This window comes from Struthio camelus, chromosome W (assembly GCF_040807025.1).
Source record: "Struthio camelus isolate bStrCam1 chromosome W, bStrCam1.hap1, whole genome shotgun sequence".
NCBI classification, from domain to species: domain Eukaryota; kingdom Metazoa; phylum Chordata; class Aves; order Struthioniformes; family Struthionidae; genus Struthio; species Struthio camelus.
The window spans coordinates 22,351,765-22,376,133 of NC_090981.1; positions in this window are offsets into that span (position 1 = coordinate 22,351,765).

Consider the following 24,369-nt stretch of genomic DNA (forward strand, 5'->3'; position numbering starts at 1 on the left):
AGCAAGCAGAAGGAAAGTTACCTCTTTTTCATTCTCTTTGAGGAAAGATGGTTTTGGTTGTTTGCTTTTGTGGGGGAAAGTTTTCTCTGGAAATTAAGCATTGGTGTTAGAGGGGAGATTTCTGCAAGAACGTTTGAGCCCTTCTTTTCCAGGACTGAATAACACGTACTAGGTAAACCAAATCAGCATATAGCCTGGAGTACAGTCATTATCTATTTCTCCACTGCAAATCAAACAGCAGATGTCTGATATTGAGGAACGATCAGTGGTGGCAGAATGGGCAATGGAGCCAGATTCTAAAGGAACAAAATTCACATTCTTTCTTATTCAGATCCCAATCAAAAGAAAATGCTCATTAAAGATAAACATAAGATCCTGTGGATTTTTCAGAATCTGTTAAGAGTAGATTTTTGAAGTTGCCTACATACAGAATGTATACACACACATAGTAGAGCAGACCCAGCATATTTATCTTTTATAGGGTATTAATACTGCAGACAGAAACTCATAAAATGGGAGTTCTGATGAACCTCTATTGTGACGTTAGGTAAATCAAATAATCCCTTGTCAGAATGAAATATCACTCTGTTTCACAGCAGTCCTTGGAGGACAGGATAAATCCAGGAACGTTTTTGAGCTGCTCACATATTACAGGGAAGAGAGCCATAGAAAAGCTTATAAATAAGTCAGTTCCATGCTGTAACTATGCATCAAAATGGCTGATTGTGTTACAGCAATTGCATGTGCACTATTTAGAATCTAATCATCTGTTTTTAAGAGCAGTTCATTTGACATTTAAGATTTTTTTCCCTTATTTTCTCTTATTATATTTCTCTCCCTTGTAACAATGAAGGATTTGTTTAAGACAGGGCTTGTTGTTAGCAAAATCCAACTGTGGCATAGTGCTCAGCCTGTATCTGGTGAACAGTGTGTCTATTTTAAACCATTAATAATATCAAAACTATCTTAGTAATTTAATGATAAAGAAAAGAGGTTTTTCAGAATCTGTAGTTCAAAAGGAGAATACAATTTTCCCAACCTCTATATGAATGATGATGATGGTGATGGTGATGATGATGATGATGATGATGATGATAATAATAATAATAATAATAATAATAATAATAATAAAAGACATGAAAATGAAGGTGTCACTGAAAAAGTCACACCTTCTTATCTGCTCAGGCGACGAATACCTGCAGTTGTGAGTTCAGGATGTCACCAAGAGATGGCAGAGTTGTGAGGCTTCCAGGCACTCTCACCTCCTAACCCAGGGAGCCCCAATCAGTCTCAGGCTCAGAATCCCATTTTATTTCCAGTATGAAGTATTTTGTTTATTTCAGTGATTTCGTATAGACCTTCTGAAGGAAACTTAGATACTTCATTTTTTGTTTTAAAGCATTTTTCTCTGATGGAGTCTCCTGAAGAATGGAAACTAAACCTTTTGGTAAAATTTACTTTTCCTTCCAAAGTTCAAATCTGTGTAAAATAGACCTATTTTGGCAAGAATGTACTTTTATTCTTATAGAGGAAACTATAGTCTTCTTTGGTTTTACCGCTCTTGTAAAAGAAGTCAAAGATTGGATCCACTATGCTATACTAGGCCTCATCCTATAAAATAATGAACATTGATATGGCTATGTAAATTTCACCTTTACAGAGTTAAAAGCATTTATTTTTACAATAATGGGTTGAAAGTTAACTGTACATTTGGCTGGAAATAAACTGTCTCACTGTTCAGCTCTGTACATAATTATATCTATATTATATATTATTTGTACATAATTATGACCTACATTGTTTCTTACTATTGCTGTCTATGTAATTGCACCGCAGACAGCAATGCACCCCATGACATGTAACTTCAATGTAGCTACCTGATTAAAGGTTTACTTTTTTAGCTAGTTTAAGTGAATAAGCAAAATTTGTGACTTTTGAGCGATTTCTATGTTAGAAACAGAAAATATATCTAGCAGTTTCAAATACAAGCATTATCATGGAAATGGTTTAAGGTAACTTGTTCTAAAATTAATTTCAAGAAGTCATTTCTTCTATAAATGTTTCTAAATCTTAAACAGTGCTTTTCATTTCAGAAATACTCCCATATTCCTTGCGCATTCAGAACAAATACTTTGTATATTAAAATCAAGAAGCACCTTGCAGCTTTTACTAGTTATCGCACAGATAGGGATATAAGGAGAAAATAATCTGGATGATATTCCTATTCCCATCCAGAGGGTACTCTCAGTAGTCCAGTTATACATTGTGGAAGTAAACTCCTACTAATTTCATCTTAGTCCCCCTTACAGTTTTAAAAAAGAAAGACGTTCCTTCATTTACAGTATTTTGTCTCAGAACCTGGATCTCTGACAGATCCTTAAAGTGCTAGCATGAAAGTAGTAAGAGCCCTACAATTACTAACCTTCAGTCTTTCGAGCAGCTCAGATGGCTCGTGATTTTCAGGTGCTAAGAGTATTCCTTTTAGAAAATTTGTCCTCCAGCTTGCTTTACATGCTGTAGACAGAGCAAAGCAGATCTTATTTCTTCTTCTGATAGTCAGAAATCACTCAGATGTACTTGTTCTCAGCACAGTGACTAAAACAGCCTCCGTGGATATATCTTTTCAACAACTGACATGGTCTGTTTGGAACAAGGACGCAAGTTATAATTCTCGGGAGGAAAAGAATGCCTCTTAATACACGATTTTCATCATAACCAAATCAAAGGAGAGCAGATTACATCAGAGATGAGGTGCAGCTGATATACTGATACTCATACACAGTTGCAGGCAAACTGCCTACTGGCTATTTGACATCCCCAGCATAAAAAACAACAAACTAGCAGTAGCAGAACTAAGTATCTGAAAATAACAGCTACTGTCAAGATAAAGATAATTTTGCCAGAATGTTAAACGTTTTGTTAAAGGTGAGATGAAATAAAGGATCTGAGCACTGCCTTCAATCTTTTGCTTTTTCTGTCCTTTTTTAAATTTGGAGAGGTAGTTGTGGAAATTGAGTTTTTGAAAAAGTATGTCAGACAAGAAAGGTAAGTACTGCACATTCAGTACAGCAGCTTCACCTTTATTCTTCATAATTTTTTACATACCTTAATGTCATTTTTAAGTTGCCTAAGTTCTCCTTCCTCCCAGAAATGTATAGCATGGAAATTTGCATCGATAAACTCAAGAGCTCAAAACCTTGAGAGCTTCCTACAACAATGGATACAGGAACTACTTGAGAGTTTTAGGAAACATATTCCTAGAGACTTCCCTGAGGACACATGCTGAACTTTGAGGGTAGAATTTCTCTTCCGAGAATGTGTTTCTTTAGTGAGTATTCTGGCATATATCTGAAGTAACTTTGACAAACCATGAAGGGAACCACGCAACATACTCATTTCAGCTTCTTCTCACACAGCACTACATAGATTCTAATACTTCTACAATCCAAAGGTTTTTTTCTTCAGGTTGTATAAAAGAGAATTTGTAAATGGAGTTTGATAAAGAAGACATAGCAGAGCATTGTGAAACTTCTCCAGATTATTTGGCAAGAATTTGCCTGGTTATTTGTACGTACATTTCCTTTCCAAATCACAAAATAACTTATCACAAGAAAGATTTTGCTTTCCTCATTTATTCAGCAGATAAGCATCTTCAGGGTAAATATTGTGTTTATCCTCCAGGGGCTTGATCTGCTCACTTAGATTTTTTTATTACTTCTCTGCTGAAATCTTACCAGTTCTGTAGTGGAGACAGAACTTACGCAAGTTTCCCTAATTGTTGCCTAGAGTGCTTCCAAAGAAGCACAGAAGGACCTATGGAACCTATTAAAAGACAGAAATGAAATGCTAATTTCTGATACGTCCGATAACCTTTGCAATTTTCAATTACTTGTTGCAACTTAATTTCTCAACAAAATTCTGTAACCAAAATAATTTGATTCTCAAAAGTATTTCTCATATTGAATTTATCTGTAATTTTTCTAGCAACTAATACATGGCCTGCAATGAAAAGCTTGACATGTATTCTTTTTTTACCTGATTGGGTAACACTTGTTTAGTACCTATTCAGGATTTTTGTATTCAGTTTTAGTAGTCTCACTTAAAACTTCATTTTAGCCTGCTTTTCTAAGAAACAAAGGCACATGTGACAAAAGGCAGTATATTGTGTGTATCTGCTGGTGTTTGCCTACACGTCTCTTTGATCCCTGCTAATAATTTGCAAAGCCATCATTCAGTTTTAACCAGGTTTTACAGAGGTGTAAAGTCAAAGACATTGTGTTTCAACAAGTTCCATGAAAACTAGCGATTGAGTAGAGGAAAGAGACCCAAATTAGTGACTCTAAGCCCTTTTTTAAGTACCACAAAATCCACAGAGAGCTATTCAAAACTAAGTGTAAATGGTCATAAGCAGAAGTTAATGTTAGTTATAGAACAGAGTTGATCCAGAAATAGAGCAAAGCTAAGGTATTGAATTTCATTTTTGCTAAGCAAGTTGCACAGCACTGTTTCTTTACACTAACTCAGGGAACTCTCTAGCTTACAGAACTTCAAGATTGAAAATGGCAAATAGAATAACCCAAAATTTCCTATAAGGAATACTTCAGCAAAGTGAGCTGAAAAAAAAATCATTTGATTTTTATCTTACATAAAATCACCCCGCAACTGTTAATTATATAATTTTTTCAGTTCAAAAGAGGAACACCGTTTGTAACTATCTAGCGAAACTATAGGAAAGTGGATGTCTCCAGATTAAAAAAAAATCTCTTTATTTAAAAAAAGCATGATTACCTATTTGTAAGATAATCATAAGATGGCAAAAACTGCCTTAAAATTTTTTGGAAATTATATATTTACTTACTATGGAAATGCTGCAAAAGGTAACATTGTCATGTTTGAGACAAATAAAGGGACCATGAGCCTCCATAACTGCAGTAATAGAAAAAAGAATGTGGCCTTTTGTACTGATTACAGATATAAGTGAAAGCTGGGGATCTTTTACACATCAGAATACATTTAGAATAAATACTAAAGTAACAGATCAGATATTTTTTCCCTCCATAACTTTGCGGATGTGTGATGACATATATTTACAAAGTGACAAAACACTCTGGGGGACATACAATTCAAAATGGAAAGATAAGGCAGTTATTGTGGGTGATTTCAGCAATCAATTTTACTCTAAGGGGCAAATCTGATAAGAAGATCGAATGTTCAAAATTGGTTTTAATATATGTGATCAGGCTTTCTTACTATAAAAATCCTAGAAGACGGCAGTCCTTGAACTAAAGCTCACCAGTTAGATGGAAGTATATCTGACGGAGCTTGTTTGTAAACAACCAACATGTTTATTGATCCTTAGGAAAAAACAAAAGCAAACCTGAAAACGCTATAAAAATGTAGAATCTGTAGCCCCATCTATTGGCAGACCTGAGAATGCTTCTGACTAATCTGCAATAATGAAATACAGCTAAGAAAGAAGAAAATAAGGGAGAAATGTGATAATTGGGCCCCAATGTGTGACTGACCTCACTGGTACTGTTTACCCCACCACTGTCTCTGTGGAGGGTTCATTGGGAGGGGATATTCTGCAACTGGAGAAAGGAATCAAATGGTACTGAGTGCCAACTAACCATTTTTACAGTGAGCAGAGCCAACCTAAAACGCACAGAATCAAAGTAGCTTTTCTATATGTATCCTTCTAGTTGGGACGACAGAAGAAGGAACTATGATAAGGAACCAACAGAAAAGTTTTGATGAATTAGAAAGTCTTCAAAGCTAATGTGGAGCATAGAGCCTCATGGCAGTAACTATATCGCTTCTGTCTCTTTGGTTTCATCCAGACTGATCTGATGTGTTGTGTGGCTCAGTCTTGGTCTCTGTCACCCACAGCAGCACTCTCAGCAGCACACGATACTTCCGTTCAGGCTGAGATGAATGCTTGGCTTCCCTTTCCATGGGAATCAGGGAGGAATGGGGTGCGGCTGGGGTGTCTTGGATATTGCCACAGTATGGCTTAGTATGAAGCCAGGGTACGTACACCCCAGGATCTGAGACGGAGTGGGGGAAGTGGGAACAGGCAAAATGCAAAGTCAGGTATGGGCTACAATCCCAATAATTTCAAAATAAAGGTAGAAAATATTTCTCTATCCTGACAGGCTGAGATATTGGTTTAAAATAAACCAAAATTAAAAATTGGCCACTATAAATTGTAAAACAGTGGAAAAAAGATGGGAAGGGAATAGAATTCAGCTGATGCAGTATTCAGTCTTTATTCAGTGTGCTATTTTTAACAGTATGTATGATCTGGGGCCTCCTATTACATGTATCTCAAAATCACATGATCTTTCAAGGGCTCTTTAGTACCTTACAGAATCAGTCCCTGCATGCCAAAACCTCTTGGGAGGTTCAGGCATTTTTACACAGATTGTTCACTGAGTTTAATATGCTTCAGTGACATTGAGAGAGTAGCCTACGGCTTGTGACCTGCTGTCACTTTTGCTTCTTCTTTTCTAACACATTGAATTTGATGTATAAATATGATGGAAAAAAAAACCCACCAAGGCTCTGTCATTTTAGGGAATGGCAGCCGAGAGGTGAGACACTTGTGTGCAAGTCTCTGCTCTAATTAATATTTTAAGTACTTTATACAAAGTGGAACAGTGTCTAGAATAGAACAATGTTAACGAGAGAGACTGAGAGTAATTCATCCCAAAATACTTTCTTTCGAGTGGGCATAAACATGGAGTGAAGCCGGGTCTCTCATGCACTGAGCAAATGTCTTAATCAGTAGGCAGAGAACCTCTTTCTTCTCCCTGATGCTTTTTACGACTAAAGCCTAAAATGGCCTGTTATTTCCTTTTCCCCTTCCCCCACTTTTTTTTGGTTTTTTGCACTTGTTAAAATGTTCTAACTAGAAATATTTCATTGAGAATAGTTGAAAATTTCTATAATTATATTGAACCAAGGAGTTCTTAAAACAATTTTGCTTCTATGAGAAAAAACAAAGACCAATTAATGACAGCTCAGATTGAAATGAATTCCCTTCCACTCGCAATTTTCAGTTCAGCCTCAGTTATACTCAGAGACCAATTCAAAGAAGCAGTCTTACCGGAGAGCACTGGAGTCATTCAGCAGTCTACAAAGGAGAGTCTACCTGAAAGAGGAGTCTGGATAAGGGCACCAACCTAATCGTGCAGAAAGAACTACGCAGCAAACAAGTACATAGAACTCATTCGTTCTCCAGCCACAAAAGTCGTTTGTAGAATATGTGGTACACAGCAGCTACTCTTAATTCAGTCACGTTTTAATTCTGTCACATTATCATCACAAATGGCTGCCCTATGTCCTTTCACATTGTTGCTGCTAAAGAACTACTCAGCCCGAACTAAATATGACCTTTCTTATCCTCTTTATTTGAAGTAGGTCTGCATACAAAATGAAAAAAAAAGGCTTGATTAGGTAGCCAACTTGCTCAGGTGTGGTAATGACATTTAAAATTACTATAATATACTTTTTTCTTTTGAGAAAATCTAACATTCTGAAAGAGGGAAATCGAACTGACTAGGGCACTAAGGAGAAAAAAAAAAAGGAAATGGAGTTAAAAAGTAAGTGCACAGCAAAATGTCATGCCCTAAAGGCGAAACCTATTTTGAATCATAATTTTGTTACCAAAAAAATAAGACAGAGAAAACCTAATGGCAATAATAGCCGACTGAATGTGTGAACTTGCATACTTGCAATCAAGAAAAAAAGGTCAGAAGCTGTATAAAGATAGTAACCAAACAGCTATCTACATAATGATTCCTATTTCCAAGGTACCTCACACAGAATTTGATTAACCCAAGTTCTCAAGAGAATAACAAGCAAAGATACATACAAAGAATGATGGTGCACCCATATTATTCACAGTGATTTCTGCTGGTGAAGAATCACATGGTGAGTAGAACCACTGTGCTTCCAAGAAAAATTCCTTGAACATAACACGTAGCTTTTACGCACCGACAAAACCTGATGGAATAAGCCTTATTCCTTAACACATTGAAAGAAATAGCATTCAAAATATGACTTGCAACATTACAGTGTGCAGACAGCCATGACCTATTCTCCTTTGTCTTCCCCTGTTCTACCAAAAAAACCCAGAGCCTTTAGTCATGTTCGGAAAACGAACTAAAAATTAAGTAAAAAAGGATAAATGGATAATTAGCTGAATCTGCAGCAGGTCAGAGATCACTAACCCCAATCACTGTGAACACGACAGTTATGCAGCTATGGAATTTAGCATTTTGTCAACATACCATAACATTTTGTACTTCGCTGGATTTAGAAGTCTTACCGTCCTTAATTTACCTGTGTTGAAAAAATGGAGCTGGTGAGGAGTTAGAAGCCTTGAGACTGCTCTGGCATGCAAAAAGTAGAGATTTGCCTCACAGAAGCAAGATACTCTGAAAACAGCTTTCACAATGGAAAAAGTATGCACAATCTCAATACAGTAAGTTTCTGGTAGTTACTAAAAGATGTTTTTTAATCTCAGATAGTCATGGGACTTAAAAATAGGAGGAAAAGGTATTAGCAAAATCAAAGAAACAAAACCCTTTAAAACCCCTAAACCCTCCAGAGAATTTGGGCATAATTGCTGAATTATATCCTCTTATACAAGAATAATTTGGGTCAATGTTTGTGTTTTGTCTGTGTAGCTAAGAAATAGATTTAATGAAAAACTGTTGTTTCTCCTTCTTAGAATTGTATGCAGGTCTATGTATGCCAAAATGGCAAAGGCCCAAAAAAGAGTAATAAAAGGGTGCTCAAAAAAGAGTAATAAGTCAACTCCGACCCTTTTCAGTTCAGTTTATTCCTCAGGACAGAGATGAGAATTTTCTACAGTGATATTTAACTTTTTGCTTCATTCAATGGGGTTTTCACTGTTTGCATTCCACTGTAATAACTCAGAAGGAGCCATTTACCATCAAACGCTTTGGAAATGATTAAACCTATGGATGGGACTTGCCTTCTGGTTAAGTAAGTAAGTAAGAACGACAGTAAGTATACACACATCTAGTTAGGAATACCTTCTTACGAACTGTCTAGGAACACTTTTTAACGAGGATATTTAGAACATGACATCTAGTCACTGCTATTTTCTTAATAAATTAGAAAAAATAGTTGTTTTATAAGTGAACACATATACATTTTTTAAAGAATTATAGGAACAGCATTTGTCTTACTAATAGAAGAAAGAAAACCAAAATGGAGTAACATGGTGTCTAAGTGTACAGCAAAATAACTGAAGCACTGGAAACTCTTCAGAGACTGCTGTTAAATCACCTCAGTAAATGGTATTACCACACAGAAATGGGGCGGGGAAGGGCAGAAATGACTGAAAATGCATTTTTTAGTTGCAAAATTTTCTAAGGTCCTATATAGAAATGGAGTCCATATTAACTTTATTCTTACCTGTATAAAAATTATACGGCTTGTAAAAGGGCTGTGAACTCACAGATGTAGTTATATCAATACCTAATTCATAAATTTTACACACATGTAAATATACATTAGTATTATAAATCATATGTAAATTAATAAATGATTTAATTTAATTACTGCTACCAAAACAGAGTAATCACGGTAATCAAAGCAACCCATTGCCTTTCGGTAGAAATGCTTAGCCATCCAAAGGGGAAAACAGGGTATTAATAAACTGAAAAACGCCAGATAATTTTGTTTTGCAACTTTTTGCAAAGATGTCTGGTCCAGCTTTTAGAGAGGAAAGCTTTTTATGCTGAGGCTGAGGATAAAGTAGTGTCCGCAGTCACTCATTTCGCATGGCTTGTGCCAGAGCGCTGCGCAGGCCAGGGCTGCCCAGAGGCTCCCAGCGGGGCAAGCCTGGGCTGCCAGGACCGCTGGGCCCGGCAGGGCTGGGGCTGCCCTCAGGCGACTGGCAACTTGCATGGAAACGTGGGAGAGAAAAGGTTAATATGCAACTAGAGTCTTCCACCTACTATAGATATACGCTATCAAAACTCCTTTACAGAAATTATAAAGAAAAGAAACCTTGTTGTTTGATAGAATAAAGTTCCGTTAAAAGACTGATTAACCTGAATGTGCAAATTGTATGTACAGGTTGCGAAAAAAACACGGGTGGGGGTGCAAATAGATCCCCAAATGCAATAGCCTGAAATCCAAATGCCTCCTAGTCCTCCCAGTTCCTCAGTAGTGCCTTTTTACTTCACCGTAAGCATTTCAGTCATTATGTCTGGGAGACCCTTCCCTGCAAATGGAAAAGGCTGTAAACACGGAAGAACACACCTTTCTAGGCAGCTTTTTGAGATAAACTTTCTTTCAAATGTTCGGTTGGTTACACGGAGCAGTAGGACATTTTATGACAGAGCCATTAGGTTGTGCCATAGGTGTTTATAAAGAAGATTCTGGAACAGAGCTTATAATTTGGGGTTAGTTTTAACGAGACAGGACGTTAAGTTAAAAAACAAGCAATGCAGATAGTTTCAGAGGGAAGGGATGCCTGTGGAGCTACTGGCGCCAACGGATGCTTATAGCTTCTAGCTGAACCTAGAACGCAGGGGCGAGAGGTCCTTGCGCGTCTGTCCCTCGAGCCTCCGCAACGCAACGCTGCTTGCAGTGTTCCCAGCGCGTTAACTATTAGGAGAAACTGTGGCATTTAGGCATTTAGCGGTGTGCCGCAGTCATGGTATTTCATATTTGTAGCAATCAAATCACCGTCGTTAATACCTGTCATCACCCTATTTGATTTTTCCTTTGCTATTTCTACATTTTCATTTAGTTTTGCTTCTCTATAATCTATATATTTTCTTTCTATTTGTACTGGCTTCTGTCCTAACACAACTTCCCTCTGTGAGAACGTTACTTTTCTCTAACTCGTTTTCAACCTCAGCGTAGACATCCCCTTTCCTGCAACACAAATTTTATCTTTTTGAGATTTTCTTTTACAACTACGTCTAACTGACAGAATCAAAGCAAGACTTACTGCCCAGCAGAATGTTATGCTTTCTACCTGGATGTATTCAACAGGATGGGATTTTAGCTCAAACACTTCACTGCAATTTCAGATACTACATTCATCTTTGCACCAGAATCCAATTCATGGGTAATAAGAGAAGCATTATATTCAAGATGATATTTCAGCCACTAGCTGTTGGATTCATTCGACTATCTGCGCAGCTGTAACCTCGTTTATAATACAGATGTCTACGCCTGAGCTAGTCCCTCTAGGCTACCTATAGTCTCTTCCTATCATTAGTGCAAACTAAAGGAACTTGTAGGGTGATATTCATCTCACCATAAGGCAGAAGTCTAAAATCAAAGGAATTATCCCTTGAAATAGCTATTCTTCTGCATTTACTGCAGAGAGAAATCACGGTGAATAGCCTAGAATGATTTTCGATATCTAAAGTTAGGCAGTTTTTTGAATAATTCCCCCTCAAAACCACTTGCTTTTTCTCTCTTTAGGATATACTTTGTTTCTACTCTGTTTCAGTCTTTAATTTTGCCAGCTGCAAAATAAAAGATCTGTCCAAATGCTGGACCTGGGTGAGGTCTATGTTTTCTGCTATGACAGTGAAATCTTTTGTGCAGCATCTTAAAAATAATTTATTTGGCAGATTTCTCTATGAAATCTTGATTTTTACTTATTTCATTTTTTACTCGGAATATTTGTATGGGTTTGTAATTGGGTAAATCAATCTGCCATATTATTGTCTTGCTTTTCTTCTACTATTTCAGAAGGGTCTAGTTCTGTTCCAGAGCCTCGCACATTACCATTGCTCTCTCTTAAGCCAGGATCATCTCTTTTTCAGCTTTGAGATTCCAATCGCTGATGTCATGTTATAGATTCACAAGCAGATTCACAACTGCATTTTTAACTCAAAAGTTTTAAATCCATTACAAGAGCTTCAATTATTTGTCCTTTTGATTTTTTTCATGTAAAATGTATACCTCCTAAAAGGCATAAAGTTATTTTATAAGTGTAGGAAGGTCCTTTGTGCATTATAATACATTTTAAATTTCTTTCTTTTTCTGTCTGCTAGGTAGCCTGCTCTCCTTCACTCATCTAGAAAACATGAATAATATCTTCAGCTGCTGACCTAGCAGTCTTCAGAAGAATGACCCTATTCAGGAGACATGAGGAAGATTCATGAAGTGCCATCTTCTGCCTGGGGAGTATGGTCAGCCTGTTCCACTGCTTTTTTCTTTTAAAGACACTCACTGCTCATGATAAAATAAATGGTTATGTGTAATGTAATGTAATGCATAAAATGTAATGTTCAAATGTAATGTAATCTTTCAGTAATCCTGAATCCCTAGATCTCACATGCCCATGTATTTCAAAAAGTGTTTTCTGTTTCATTTTCCATTATGATCATCTTTCCATTTAAATATCACTAAATGTCTCTACTTAGGGATTTTAAAGATTTTTTTTCATACTTTCTAGAGAAAGAACTTTTTTACAGATCAACCCTTATCAATGTTTCAAGCATTGTGAAGTAATATCAATCTTCTTTAGCTAAACAGCTAAACCTTGTATAAAATTTCCTTTTTAGGCTGGGTTACTAGAGCCAGACAGTTGTGAACCATGCCCTGTGCTTAAACAAAGTTTGGAAACTAACCTTAGAAGGCAGTACACCAGAAAACTAGGAACTGCTGGCATTTCTAACTCTTTCTGAAAGAGTAAAAAAATCTACTTTCAGAGTTACCTGCTGTCTATAGTAGTCCACTCAATTTATTCATATTGTATTTGTATTTGTCCTAATGAAAATGAGCAGAGATTCAAATGTGAGGGCAAAAACAAGTATCCAAAACTAGCCAATTTTATTAGTTCATAATTAGCTGGAAAGTCTTCTCTAGCACGACTTAATTTAAATATTAGCAACTGAGCTAAGATTTATTGCTGTAGTAAATAACAACATAAAGTTAAACCTTAGCAAGAGGGGAAACTTCTGTTTACGAATCTACTTCTCAAGAGATTCTCATGACGATATACATAAATTTATGTCAGATAGAAATTATTTTATCTAGTCAGCACTTTACCACATAAGAATTCTTTAACTGAAGTTCTAGAAGATGTATTTACAATAAAATAAGACCTTTTTTTCCTCATTGCTGGTTTTTTGGTCAGTTTGATGTTCCCCTCTCTCATTAATGAAAGCTATGTGAAAGACTTGTGAAAAAATCTGAAAGGAAAAGCAAGGTGACGCAAGGTCATGTTCACACACTTCACTCCTTAATGTTTCTGATTGATTCGTTTCCTTGCAGGACTCAAGAAAAATACTCTATGCTCTTATTTAGTACTTTGAATAGTAAGTAAAAATATTTAAGCGGAAAAGAGTCCTTTATATTTCCTCTGTATCTTATAGTACAGTTTGATCATGTAAGTAGTTTGAAAAAGTGCTTATGAAATGAATGCCACACTGCTTAAATTTACAGTTTTAAATATAGCTTAATATTTACTACTAGTAATTTAGTTTTATCCCCCACTTCTACAGTAAATGGCGTCTCATTTGCAGATCAATAGAGCATTTTACTGTTTTAGTGCAGTCTTCAGCACGTGCTCATGTGTTTGGTTTTGAACATACTGTGTTAATAACCTGCTCCTGGAGGAAAAGATACTGGCTGCAGTGGCTTTCAATTAAGGGTGAAAAGAAATTTTAAGAAATTAGGAAAGTTTAAAAGAATAACTTGGACACTTGGATTTGTATACAAATATAATTTGGATATTTGGAGATCTTTACATCCACCCTAAAAAGTTACCGCCAAAAAGCAATAGTTTCTATTGCCACAGAAAAAGACTGTGTCAAAGAGGCAGGCATCCTACCAGCTCTTTAACATGTGAGTCACAGATCTCCTGGAACATGGATATGATGCATTTACTAGATCAAAAAAATTTTAATGTTACTAGCTCTTTTGTGGTCCGCCTCTTAAAGCAGAAGATAGCTTAATAAGATTTCAGGCTCTGTGCCTTGCTAACCAAAAACATGCGCTTTGATAAACTGTCTGAATGAAGACAAATATAGGCCTGAACAACGGGATTGCAATACGCATTGAAATTCTTTTTGATTATTCTGAACTATTTCTTATTGCTTTTTTACACTGTATTGTTTTTGTTATCAGCGAATGAACTAAGCAGGCACTCCCAGGAAGTTCTGATGAAGTCTTTTACTGCGAATCATATCTGGCTACGGCCAGGAAGAATGTCTATGTATGTCTAGAGAGATCATCCAATCTTTCACAGCATATTGTGCACTTATTTTGTACTTTAAAACTTTTTAAACCATTTTATCCAGTAACCTCTGGATGCATGAATTCATTACACTCTTGAAGCATATTATTTCATGGCTGGTAAGTGCTTTTTATTAGTTATCGCTTACATGTGTCTAAACTATACAGTTATTCCCTGTCAGGGGCATAACAATCTGTGGCAACAGAATGCTTAAGTAAAAGGAGCAGTCCCAAAAGAACAATATAATCATTAAATTAAATCAGTTTGCAGAGAGAATTGCTTCACCCTCTTATTTCAAGAAGGTAAGACTGATATTATTAGTATATCTCTAGGTCATCATTACAAAATACGTAGTTGCAAAGCTAATGAGATAGAGTCCCAGAGACAAATAAGATTGAGATATGCTTTCTTTAACTAATATAGCTCCTCTTTCAAAGTTTTTGAATGTGACATAAATGGCCTATTTTATTTTAATAAGAAAATATTTACCATGTAAATACGGCATTACAGCGGCAACAATTTGTGAATGGAATTTTTGTTACAACTTTGGGCTGAGTCCTAAAGCTATATTTTTGCTCCATCAGTTGTCCAAGCTATTCATTCTCGCCAAGCAATCCCACTAAATTTAATTCCAAGTCTCTCTGAGCCCTAGCTAACAGCCTGAGATGACTACTCAGCTCTCAGCCTCAGTAATAGGTGAGTTGCTTGGCTTACTTACCAGAGCTTTTCCAGGAAGCAATTACTTTGAGAATCCACCACTTCCCACGTGCCAAAGGTAGTAGGACCATAAAAAAAGCCAGCTTTAAATACACAAAGAAGGTATTCCTAAATATATGCTTATTTAAAAAGTCCTAAAACATTGCATCAGCAGAAATGATGCTTGCATCACATCACAATTTCATCCTTTCCGATCTGTTACAATCAGCAACACAAATTACAAATGGATCAGTAAGCCATATGTCAATCTTTGTTATTTTGGTTATACAGCTGTGACAGATTCTGACTAATATTTACTTTTCTAAGTATATGAATAAATGCTAAATTTGAATTGAATGTAAAAAAATAAATAAATAAAAATGCTGAGTAAGCAATCTAAGACAGTATCTCCTCTGCTTCAGTTTAACCCCTAAAATCACAATAAGTAGTCCATAGGCAGAAATATTAGATAGTCACAATTTGTAGTGGATTTTCTGAATACATAAATAGGTGCTTGCAGAATAGGTGCTTGATACAGTGACAGGCCTGGCACCAAGAAAACAGAATACTTCTTTTGACTCTTAATATACATTGACAGTACAAGTTCTGACCTTTTGAAAATTTACCTCCTATATTTCATAAATACGTATGGGATAACTTTGTGTTTCAATAAGAAGGAAACTCCTGGGAGGGCAGTCAGGTATTTCCCCTTCAACATCCCAGGTCAGTACGGCCAGAGCAATCAGCAAGGTTCTGTTCATCTAAGAAAGAATGGCTAATGGATGCTCTCCTGGGCTCTTTGAACTTCAGACATAAATAAATACTGGAATCTTAAAACAACACATATTTTGAAATAAATCTCATTCATCGCATGGTAGGCCTAAAATAGAAGCATTTCACAGAGTAGCTAGAAATATATGCTTCTAGAAAGAAGCAAAACAGAACGTTATTACTTAGATCTAGGAAAATGACATAAACATGTATTCTTTTACATATACATTTTTACTCTGATCTGGTATTTCTTTTTTTTTCACTGTGCAAGTGATTGCACCTGACAGATTGTTTATATACACAGAATTGTTCCTCAGCTCTCATTCTTTCACCTGCCTTAGCTCAGTTCTTATTCACTAACATAAATCTTATGTTAACATAGGCCGACTTATTCAAAACAACAAAAATTACTGAGGATAAAGGAAGAATTAGACATAACAGAAATCTACACTATTGGATTATTCGGTACGGCTATATCTATACTGTGAAGAAGTGCTGTGAAAAGACCGTCATGCTATTTCAGGTTCTGAAAGCAGCATAATCCACCTTGATGAATCACTGTCCAGATTCATGTATCTGCTTCTCTGTGTGCCACTGTGTTTTTCTGTAGGTATATCCTAATACAGTGCTTTCATTTATGTTGTATGTCTCAGCACAGAACTCAGTTTCAAAAAAAAAAAAAACCCAACCTTTTCTGCATAAATGGATAACAGTCTTAATATCCTGCCAAAAGCCTACAGTTTGTGATATTTTTGAAGCCTGATCAGACATAAGTGGCAGCAGAAGATTTATACACTCATTACTGTAGGTAATGAGTTTCCTTGGCTCTTTTGATGACACACTTCTATTTAGAAAGAAACAACTACAGCAACAAAACACCACGTTTTCTTTAAATCATTTACTGGTCTTGAAAGATATTTTGAACTTAAGGGTAGGTCTTCAAAGCAGTCAGAATGAATAAGCACTTATTTCGTGATGCTTGGACATTAGCTAGCTCGTACATGGAGAAGGTGCTCCTGCCCCTTGCACAGGCTTGTCTTCAAGATGACCATATTCCATTAAGAGGCAATGAGAGTTAGAAGCAATTCTTTTAATTCTTTTCTTCTTTGAAAATCCCAGCACAAAGGAACAGGAACAGGGAGAGATTAGAAAGAAATACTATAATCTACTACATACCGTCTGGTTAATATATGAAATCATATCTACATAGTAAAAAAATCTCTAGGAATAATACAGCTGAATTGTCAATACCTGTTCAACCCTGGCTTTTCTTCTGAGCTTGCAACCCCAAAAAGATGTCAAATAGATAGAGTTGTGGTAGTCTTTATTATGCTGTGAACACCTGGTACGAGGAGAACAAACCATTTCAGATAAGCCTCAAAGCTACTATCAAATGGCATTTCTTATCTTTTGCCCACAATAAACAATGACATATTTCATTTATATTCATTTTGTAGGTGACATGGAGTTTTTTCTAGCACTTTTCAACAGTTAAAAATAATTCACAGTTATTTTCAATTCCTGTAAACCAGTTTAAATTTAAACCACCTTTAGCTTCATCCAACTTTTCAATTAACTTAAACAGAATAATCAGAAACTAAGAATTTGTTTAATACAGGTAAAATCTCTTTCTTTATAATTTCATTTTTCTACAGAAAAAGCAGATGAGAGATTTTGACTGTAAGATTATACTTTCACAAATGTTATGTCCACTTAGTTTTGACTGAAAAATACCTTCATAGATTTTCAGTTTACATTGTAGAATCCAAAATGAATTCTAAAATGTCATGCCCTAGCACACTCATTCTGTGTTTGGTTGTTGTTTCTTTCTTGTATTCTTGTTTTTCTCATGGCCCCGCTATTAACCAAATTACTAGAATAGCTAAGTTACCAAAATGTCCTGGTTTTACCACAAGGGATTTTTAAGAAACTGAAGCATCTTTCATTTTTGTCTACATTTTTCTGCTACTGTTTTATGTAGTTTCATAAAAAACTATTTTTCTTGTTTTTCACATGGCCTCTGTTATCAGCTTGAACCCCTTGCAGGAGACAGGGAGCTTGCATAGGCTCCCTGGGTCACTTGCGCCCCTACCCAGCTTCCTCCAGGGGAAAAGGGCTCCTTACTGGCGGCCTGACCCTCTCCCATCCCACTTTCTGCCCACTTTCCCTCACCCTCCCACCATGTGCTGCACAGAAGAGTGTGGCTCTGTCCCCCCGATAGCCCTCGTAGGCACTGCAGGTTGCTATTAGGTGCCCTGGTAGCCATCCCTGCTCCAGGCTGGACCAGCCCCAGCCCTCAGCCTTTCTGCACAGGTCAACGGCTCCTGCACCCCCATCTGAGTGGCCCTCGATCCAGTTTATTGATGTCTTTCTTCTACTGGGATCCCAAAACCGGACAGTATCTAGATGTGGTTAATTTGTTCCTCTTTCATTTTTTCACCAGCTTTACAAATTCTGGCTTTTGTGTCCTTGCCATCTGCTATTACCTCTATTTTCACTAGTCATTATGATAATTATTTACAAAAACAATGCATTTCAATTCTATTTCCATGTATCTAGAACTGTTAGTCATGGATCAGAACGTTTTCAGCTTTTTTTTTGTCTACTCAGATGTGCCAATTTCTTAACCTTGCCAAATATATAAATAATTCACCAATCGTAAGGACAAAATTCGGGATCACTGGCTCTCAGTTATTCTGGTCAGCTAGCATCTTTTGAACATTAATACAACAGTAATTTTCTCGTGGGCTTCAGAGATTTCCTCAATATTCCAAGATTAAAAAAAGTTAATCACAGACCTTATTAGTCATGTCTTTTAGAGGCCATTTATTCAGATTTTCTGGTTGTGTTTACTTCTTTGTAATCGTTTTTCAATAGTAGGAAGTCAGGAACAGTAGTAGTAGTAGTAGTTACAGTCATAGTCATAGTGCTAGAAGAAAGTCAGTAGTATGTTCTAATCTAGATTAGAAGGAGGAGTCACTCGTTTTCTTATCATAGTCCACTCTAGCAAAAATTATAACCAGAATGGTACTGAGCAAAATCTTCACATAGGTTCTGATTTTTCCTGCCTTTTGAAAGTAGTTATTATTTTTATATTGCTAAGATCAGTGAGGTCCTTTCAGAAAAAAATTCACTGCATTTGTAAAAGTATGTAGTTTTAAAGCAAGAAATGTTGTAGAGTATGGATTTTTCTAGATAAATGCCACAGGTAAGTGCTAAACTACTGTGTAGCTGTGAAGTTTCACAGGAAGTAATAAATACAAAATCAGTGTGGAGGACTGAGAATAAGTGCTAGCAGTTTTATAACGTTTTTGAGAAGGAAGCTGGTGAAAGATAGCAGTGTTACCTGGCTGAAACTAATGCTTCAGCTCCATCACCTCCTGCTCTGTTATCTACTCACTGTTATTAAGTCTAAAGCCTGACAAAATCAACGGTTAATAAAATGGTCAAGACAAATTTATTTCCAGTTATCCTGATACAGACTTACAGTTCCTTATCCAAATATATTGCCTCAAAATTTCAGTGACAACTCCATAGTTCCTTTAACAAAGACTACACGCCATAAAATCTTGACTTCCTCTATGATTTGTCTTTTACAATACAATCACTGTACAGGTAAACAATAATAATAGCAATAATAATAATAATAACAATAATTGGATGGAATAATAGAAAAGAGGTAAAAAATGAGGAGGTTTCTTGATGGGGTAAATTTGATACAGTTATAGACGACTTCCCTCTTGCTATTACAATTTGAAAACTTCATTCATGTGTGATAGAATACATGAAAAACATAGCCTAATGCACAGTTAATATATTCTGGGAAGCACACTTGTACTGTTAAGGTAAACTGATTTCTCTTAATATGGAGGCAGTAACACAGGGAGAAAATAATAGAAAACAATAAAATACATTGGTGACCTTCTTCGATCAAAAAGGTAATGAAACAATAAATGAGTGTAATAAAATATTACATTTGCTTCCAAACATAATTACAGAGTAAGTGTGGAATTCATGATGCTAGCATCTACACTTGCACCTGTTTCTTCTGATAAAAGCTAATTAACTAGAAAAATCCTTTCTTTAATAAGTAGATTAACATACCTTTTTGTGAAAACATTGTTATCTTTTTTAATTTATTTCTTCTTTTAAAAGTACATGAGATATGAGTAATAGTTAAAATACCCACTGCTGAAGCAGGCAGTATTTTCATGAGGACAGAGCATGTCCTGTGTTTAATCCCTATTCATTTCCTTCCTGAGACATGCTTTAAGGGTAACTGGAATAACAAATCTTAGTTTAATCTTCAAGCTGGTTAAGGTTCTCTTTTTCGACTTTCCTTTTCTCTCGACCATAAATACAAATGCCTCAGGGACAACACAAGACACTGTTTTGTAATTAGAGCTAAGGAAAGATTCACCCGCTGTTCCCCCTTATTCAGCAGTAGAGGTAAACTGAAAATTAAGAGACAGTGTTTCCAGGACTACTGGTAAGTATTGTTTTACTTGAAATAAGTTGGTGGATTACCCAGCCACATACTTAATGTGTTCATTGCTTGAAAGCTTGGCTTAATCCTACTCTTGAAAAGTACTCTGGATCATTATCTTCTGTTACTTAAAGGAAAAACAAAAAACAACAACAAAAAAAAACAAAACAGAAATATGAGAAAAGGGGATTGAGAGAAATTTTCCTTTTTTTTTTTTTGGACTGCGGACTTTAGGCAACGTAGTCTGAAGCTTATTATAATCACTTTTCTTTCTGTAAAGAAAACAGTGGAAACTCTCTGCAAGCTCTAGATCAGGTTTTCCATTTTTTCCCTTGCTAAACAGTAAGGAATTTTGTGAGGACTCTCAATTGAACTTAATATCAAAGGTAAGTGACTATTCAATGTGACTTAGAAGCATCCAGTGATTTAACCCGTATTACTCCCTAACCACGTTCTGATCCTTATCGAAGAGTCCACTGCTATTTTTAGTGAGTAAGGGGCTTTGCTTCAGCTAACTGTTAGATCTTTATATTCGCCTTTTTTTTAACTAGTGAAGAGACAAAGTGGCCAAAAAAATAAAGCTTATAATAAAACATATAGTAGTAAATAAAATATATAGTAGAACTGGGTTTTTAGGATGAATAAAGTTGATTTAATTGTATGAAATTTTTCTGCATTTACTTCAAGATAGCTAGTGACAAAAATATATTCCAATTTTTCTGGTTCTTCCTTTCATCATTTTTCTCAATAAAGAAGTGAAAGAAGGTGTTTTGCAATACTTCATGAACGCTACACTGCTGTTTGAAGGTGGTGATTTTGAGATTCTACCTTATATTGATTAGAGTAACAGAATCATAGAGGAATTTCATCTGACTCAGATAATACTGAAAAGTCCACCTTGCAGTATCACATAGGATTGCAAATCATAAAAATATTGCTTGGCACTTTTGGATGTCATCTAGCCTAACCTCCCACCTGAAGCAGAGCTGCAGCCAGCAGCAGATCAGATGCAGTCACGGCTTTACGTAGATGAATCTTAACCACCTCCAACAATGGAAAGTCCACACCCTCTTGGTAACCCGGTCCATCCAGGGCTGCATTGCCCTCCTAGTGAGAAGTTTTTCCTGATGTAAAACCTCACCCTCCCAGCTTGCAATCTGTGGCCTTTATCCCTTGATATATCATCTGCCACCACTGAAGAAGAGTTTGGCTCTGTCAGCTTTGCAATTGCACTTGAAGTAGTTGTAGCAAGCTCACCTTTTTGCCTTCGCTTCACCAAACTGAACAAACCCAGCTCCCTCAACTTCTCCTCAAGGCTGATGTGCTCCAGGCCCCGACCGAAGTTTGGAGTTCTGTCTTTTGTTGTGTTAATCACTCTGCCCAATATAGTGCCATTCATAAATTTGCTGAGAGTGCTTTCTGTTGCATCACCCGGGTCTCTAATGAAGATACTGAACAATATGGGGTCTATTATTGACAACTTGAATGCTTCACTTGTAGCTGGCTGCCAACTAGTCAATTAATTACAGTCAGTCACTGATTATCACCCTTTAAGCCTAGTGGGCCAGCTACTTGTCAACCACCTAACAGTACATTCATTCAGCCTCTGCTTTCCTGGTTTCCAGAAGAGAATGCTGTGGGACACAGTGTCAAAATTACTAAATTCAGGAATATTATTGTATCTACGGCTCTCCCCTTGCTCACATAACCAATCACAGGAGGCAATCAGGCAGGTCGAATATGCTTTGCCCTTAGTTACACCATCGGGACTGCCTCTGATTATGTGCCTGTCCTTTGCACAACTAAAACTGGAGCCCGCAAAGGTGTGCTCTGCAACCTTCCCATGGTCTGACTGACAAGCCCAGAGCTTCCCGGTGCTTGCTTCCTGCTTTGTTTGTCCAGGGTTGTTTTATTCATGTTTGAAGCTACTTTTCTAAGCAGAAGCATGATGACATTGGCATTTATAAAGCAGATCATAGTGAGATTAATAGAAGATACTGAATCAAACAGCTTATAATGGAAACCGAGATGAATTGCAGGAAGCATTTAAGATCCACTTACAAGAGAGCAAGCAGCAGGCACAAAGGTCTCAGTCACTTAACATAACGAGAAGTTACCAAAGACTAATAAGGCTGTCACTGACAGTGATCTATATTTATTGACTACTCCAGGAGTTACTATTTCTTTTTGTACCCTTGCAAGATTACCACACAGAATTAATAAAAGGGAGAGCGTCTCTTAAAAGTTCAGTCTGACAGGTAGGAAGAAAAAACTGCTAATGTTACAGGAAGGACCTGGGAAAACCTTGTTGCTATTGTTTTTCAGAGCACAGAAAGGTAGAGGACAATACAAAACCCTTTTATTTAAGGGAATTTTTCATATATCTTTTTGCCTCCACTTGCTTATAAAAGTCCGTAATCTCCTCATTATTTTGAAGGGTTTTGTCCCTTTATGTTGCTCTAACTTCACCAGACTGAATGAATAATCTTTATGTTCTAAGTTCTGACCTATGATCACTACAAAGCACAGTGTTGTACCCACAAGAACGTTGGAACAAAATCTTGAGGAAAAAAGGAGAAATGTTACAAATTTGATTTTGAATCTCTCTTCTCTCAAAATACATCTGTCCTGTCTTGGAAATACAAGGTTCAGGCACTTTGCACTCATTAAGCTGTGAACTTACTGAAAATTGTCCTGAAAGGATCCTAAAGCACAACAGCAGTTTTATAGAAGACAGTAGTTAGAAGAAACCTGTAACAGGTTGGAAAGCTAGCAGAATTAGAAAAAACAAGTGCTTTCTCACTAGCAAAACAGCAAAGTTTTATGAAGTCGTTAAAATAGAGGGAAGTCCCTTCATAGTTCAAAACCATATAACAGATACTTTGCTGCTTAGAAACGATCAAAGGAAAGCATCTTGAAGTATTTCTCACATCAAATTCATGCCTGTCTAGAATTAATATAGAACTTCTTCATGATCAAAAGAATTTCTAGGTCACAGAGATTGATTTCTCCTGATCGTCCATATTAAAAAAAATCTTGCAAGGATTTTTGCCACTTAAATTAAAAGCACTGACATCGTGCCAACAAAGAAAAAAGTGGCCACGGTACAAATGCAGTAATGTTTAGAGACACTTACTGGGTAATAAGATTTTGAAAAGAAATCCTTGACCATCTTCCAGCAATTTGTTCTGAACCTCCACTGTATAAAGTAACTGAGTCACTGCTTTTTAGTATGAGTCACTCCTCTGTACAGACTAGGAAAAAAATTAATGTTTTTTAAACAGCATTACAAAATTAAGGTTACTCTGTAGAAAGTTGTCAATGTAATTAAATCCTTACACACACAGACAGAAGAAAAACCTAAGTATAACTATTAAAGATATATTCAATTTCCAAAACAAAATAATTTGTATATCTCTAATTAGCAAACAATGACAGAAAGATTTTTCATATGGTTTCCTTCAACCCTAAAGACTTTCTATTAGCTTCTTTGTGAAGATAAAGTACATTGCGGTTAGACTTCTCGCTGACAGTTTGTTGTCAGATTTAACAGTAGACCGTGGCAGTGAAGAGTTAGAGTTAGAGCACATAAAAGATAATTTATTATCTAATAATCTATTTCTGTCTCCTCGTAATGAGCAAAAGGTGAGAAACAATACAAAATTTAATACTAACCCCTACCATCTAAGCCTCTCCTAAATTTTCATTCGCTGATTAAGAGATGACTACTTTCGGGGTGATCAGCAACACAGAAACCTAGCTTTTTACTTTTCATCACATGAGTGCATGTTTACGTACAATATTTTACCAACAAATAATATGTTTTCCTAATATGTATTAAATTGTAAATAATTTACCAACTGAGTCTCCTAAATTTTCAATATTTTATTTTAAAAGTAAGAGTGGTTTTAATTCTCATAAACATCATAGACGCAGCTTAAAGCAATTAACATCATCCTCTAAATAATAAAAACTGAGAAAAAATCTCAACAGAATAATAGGATAAAAGACAATTTGTAAAAATTAGGGTCAAATCACCCACTGGGTGGGCGGTAAACTGGAAAAAAGCCAGCAACCTTTTGCATGAGCCATGGTATCAAAATATCTATTGGCAATATAGCTGCACTTTATAAATTGCAGAGCCAGAGCAATAATGATCATATAGGAT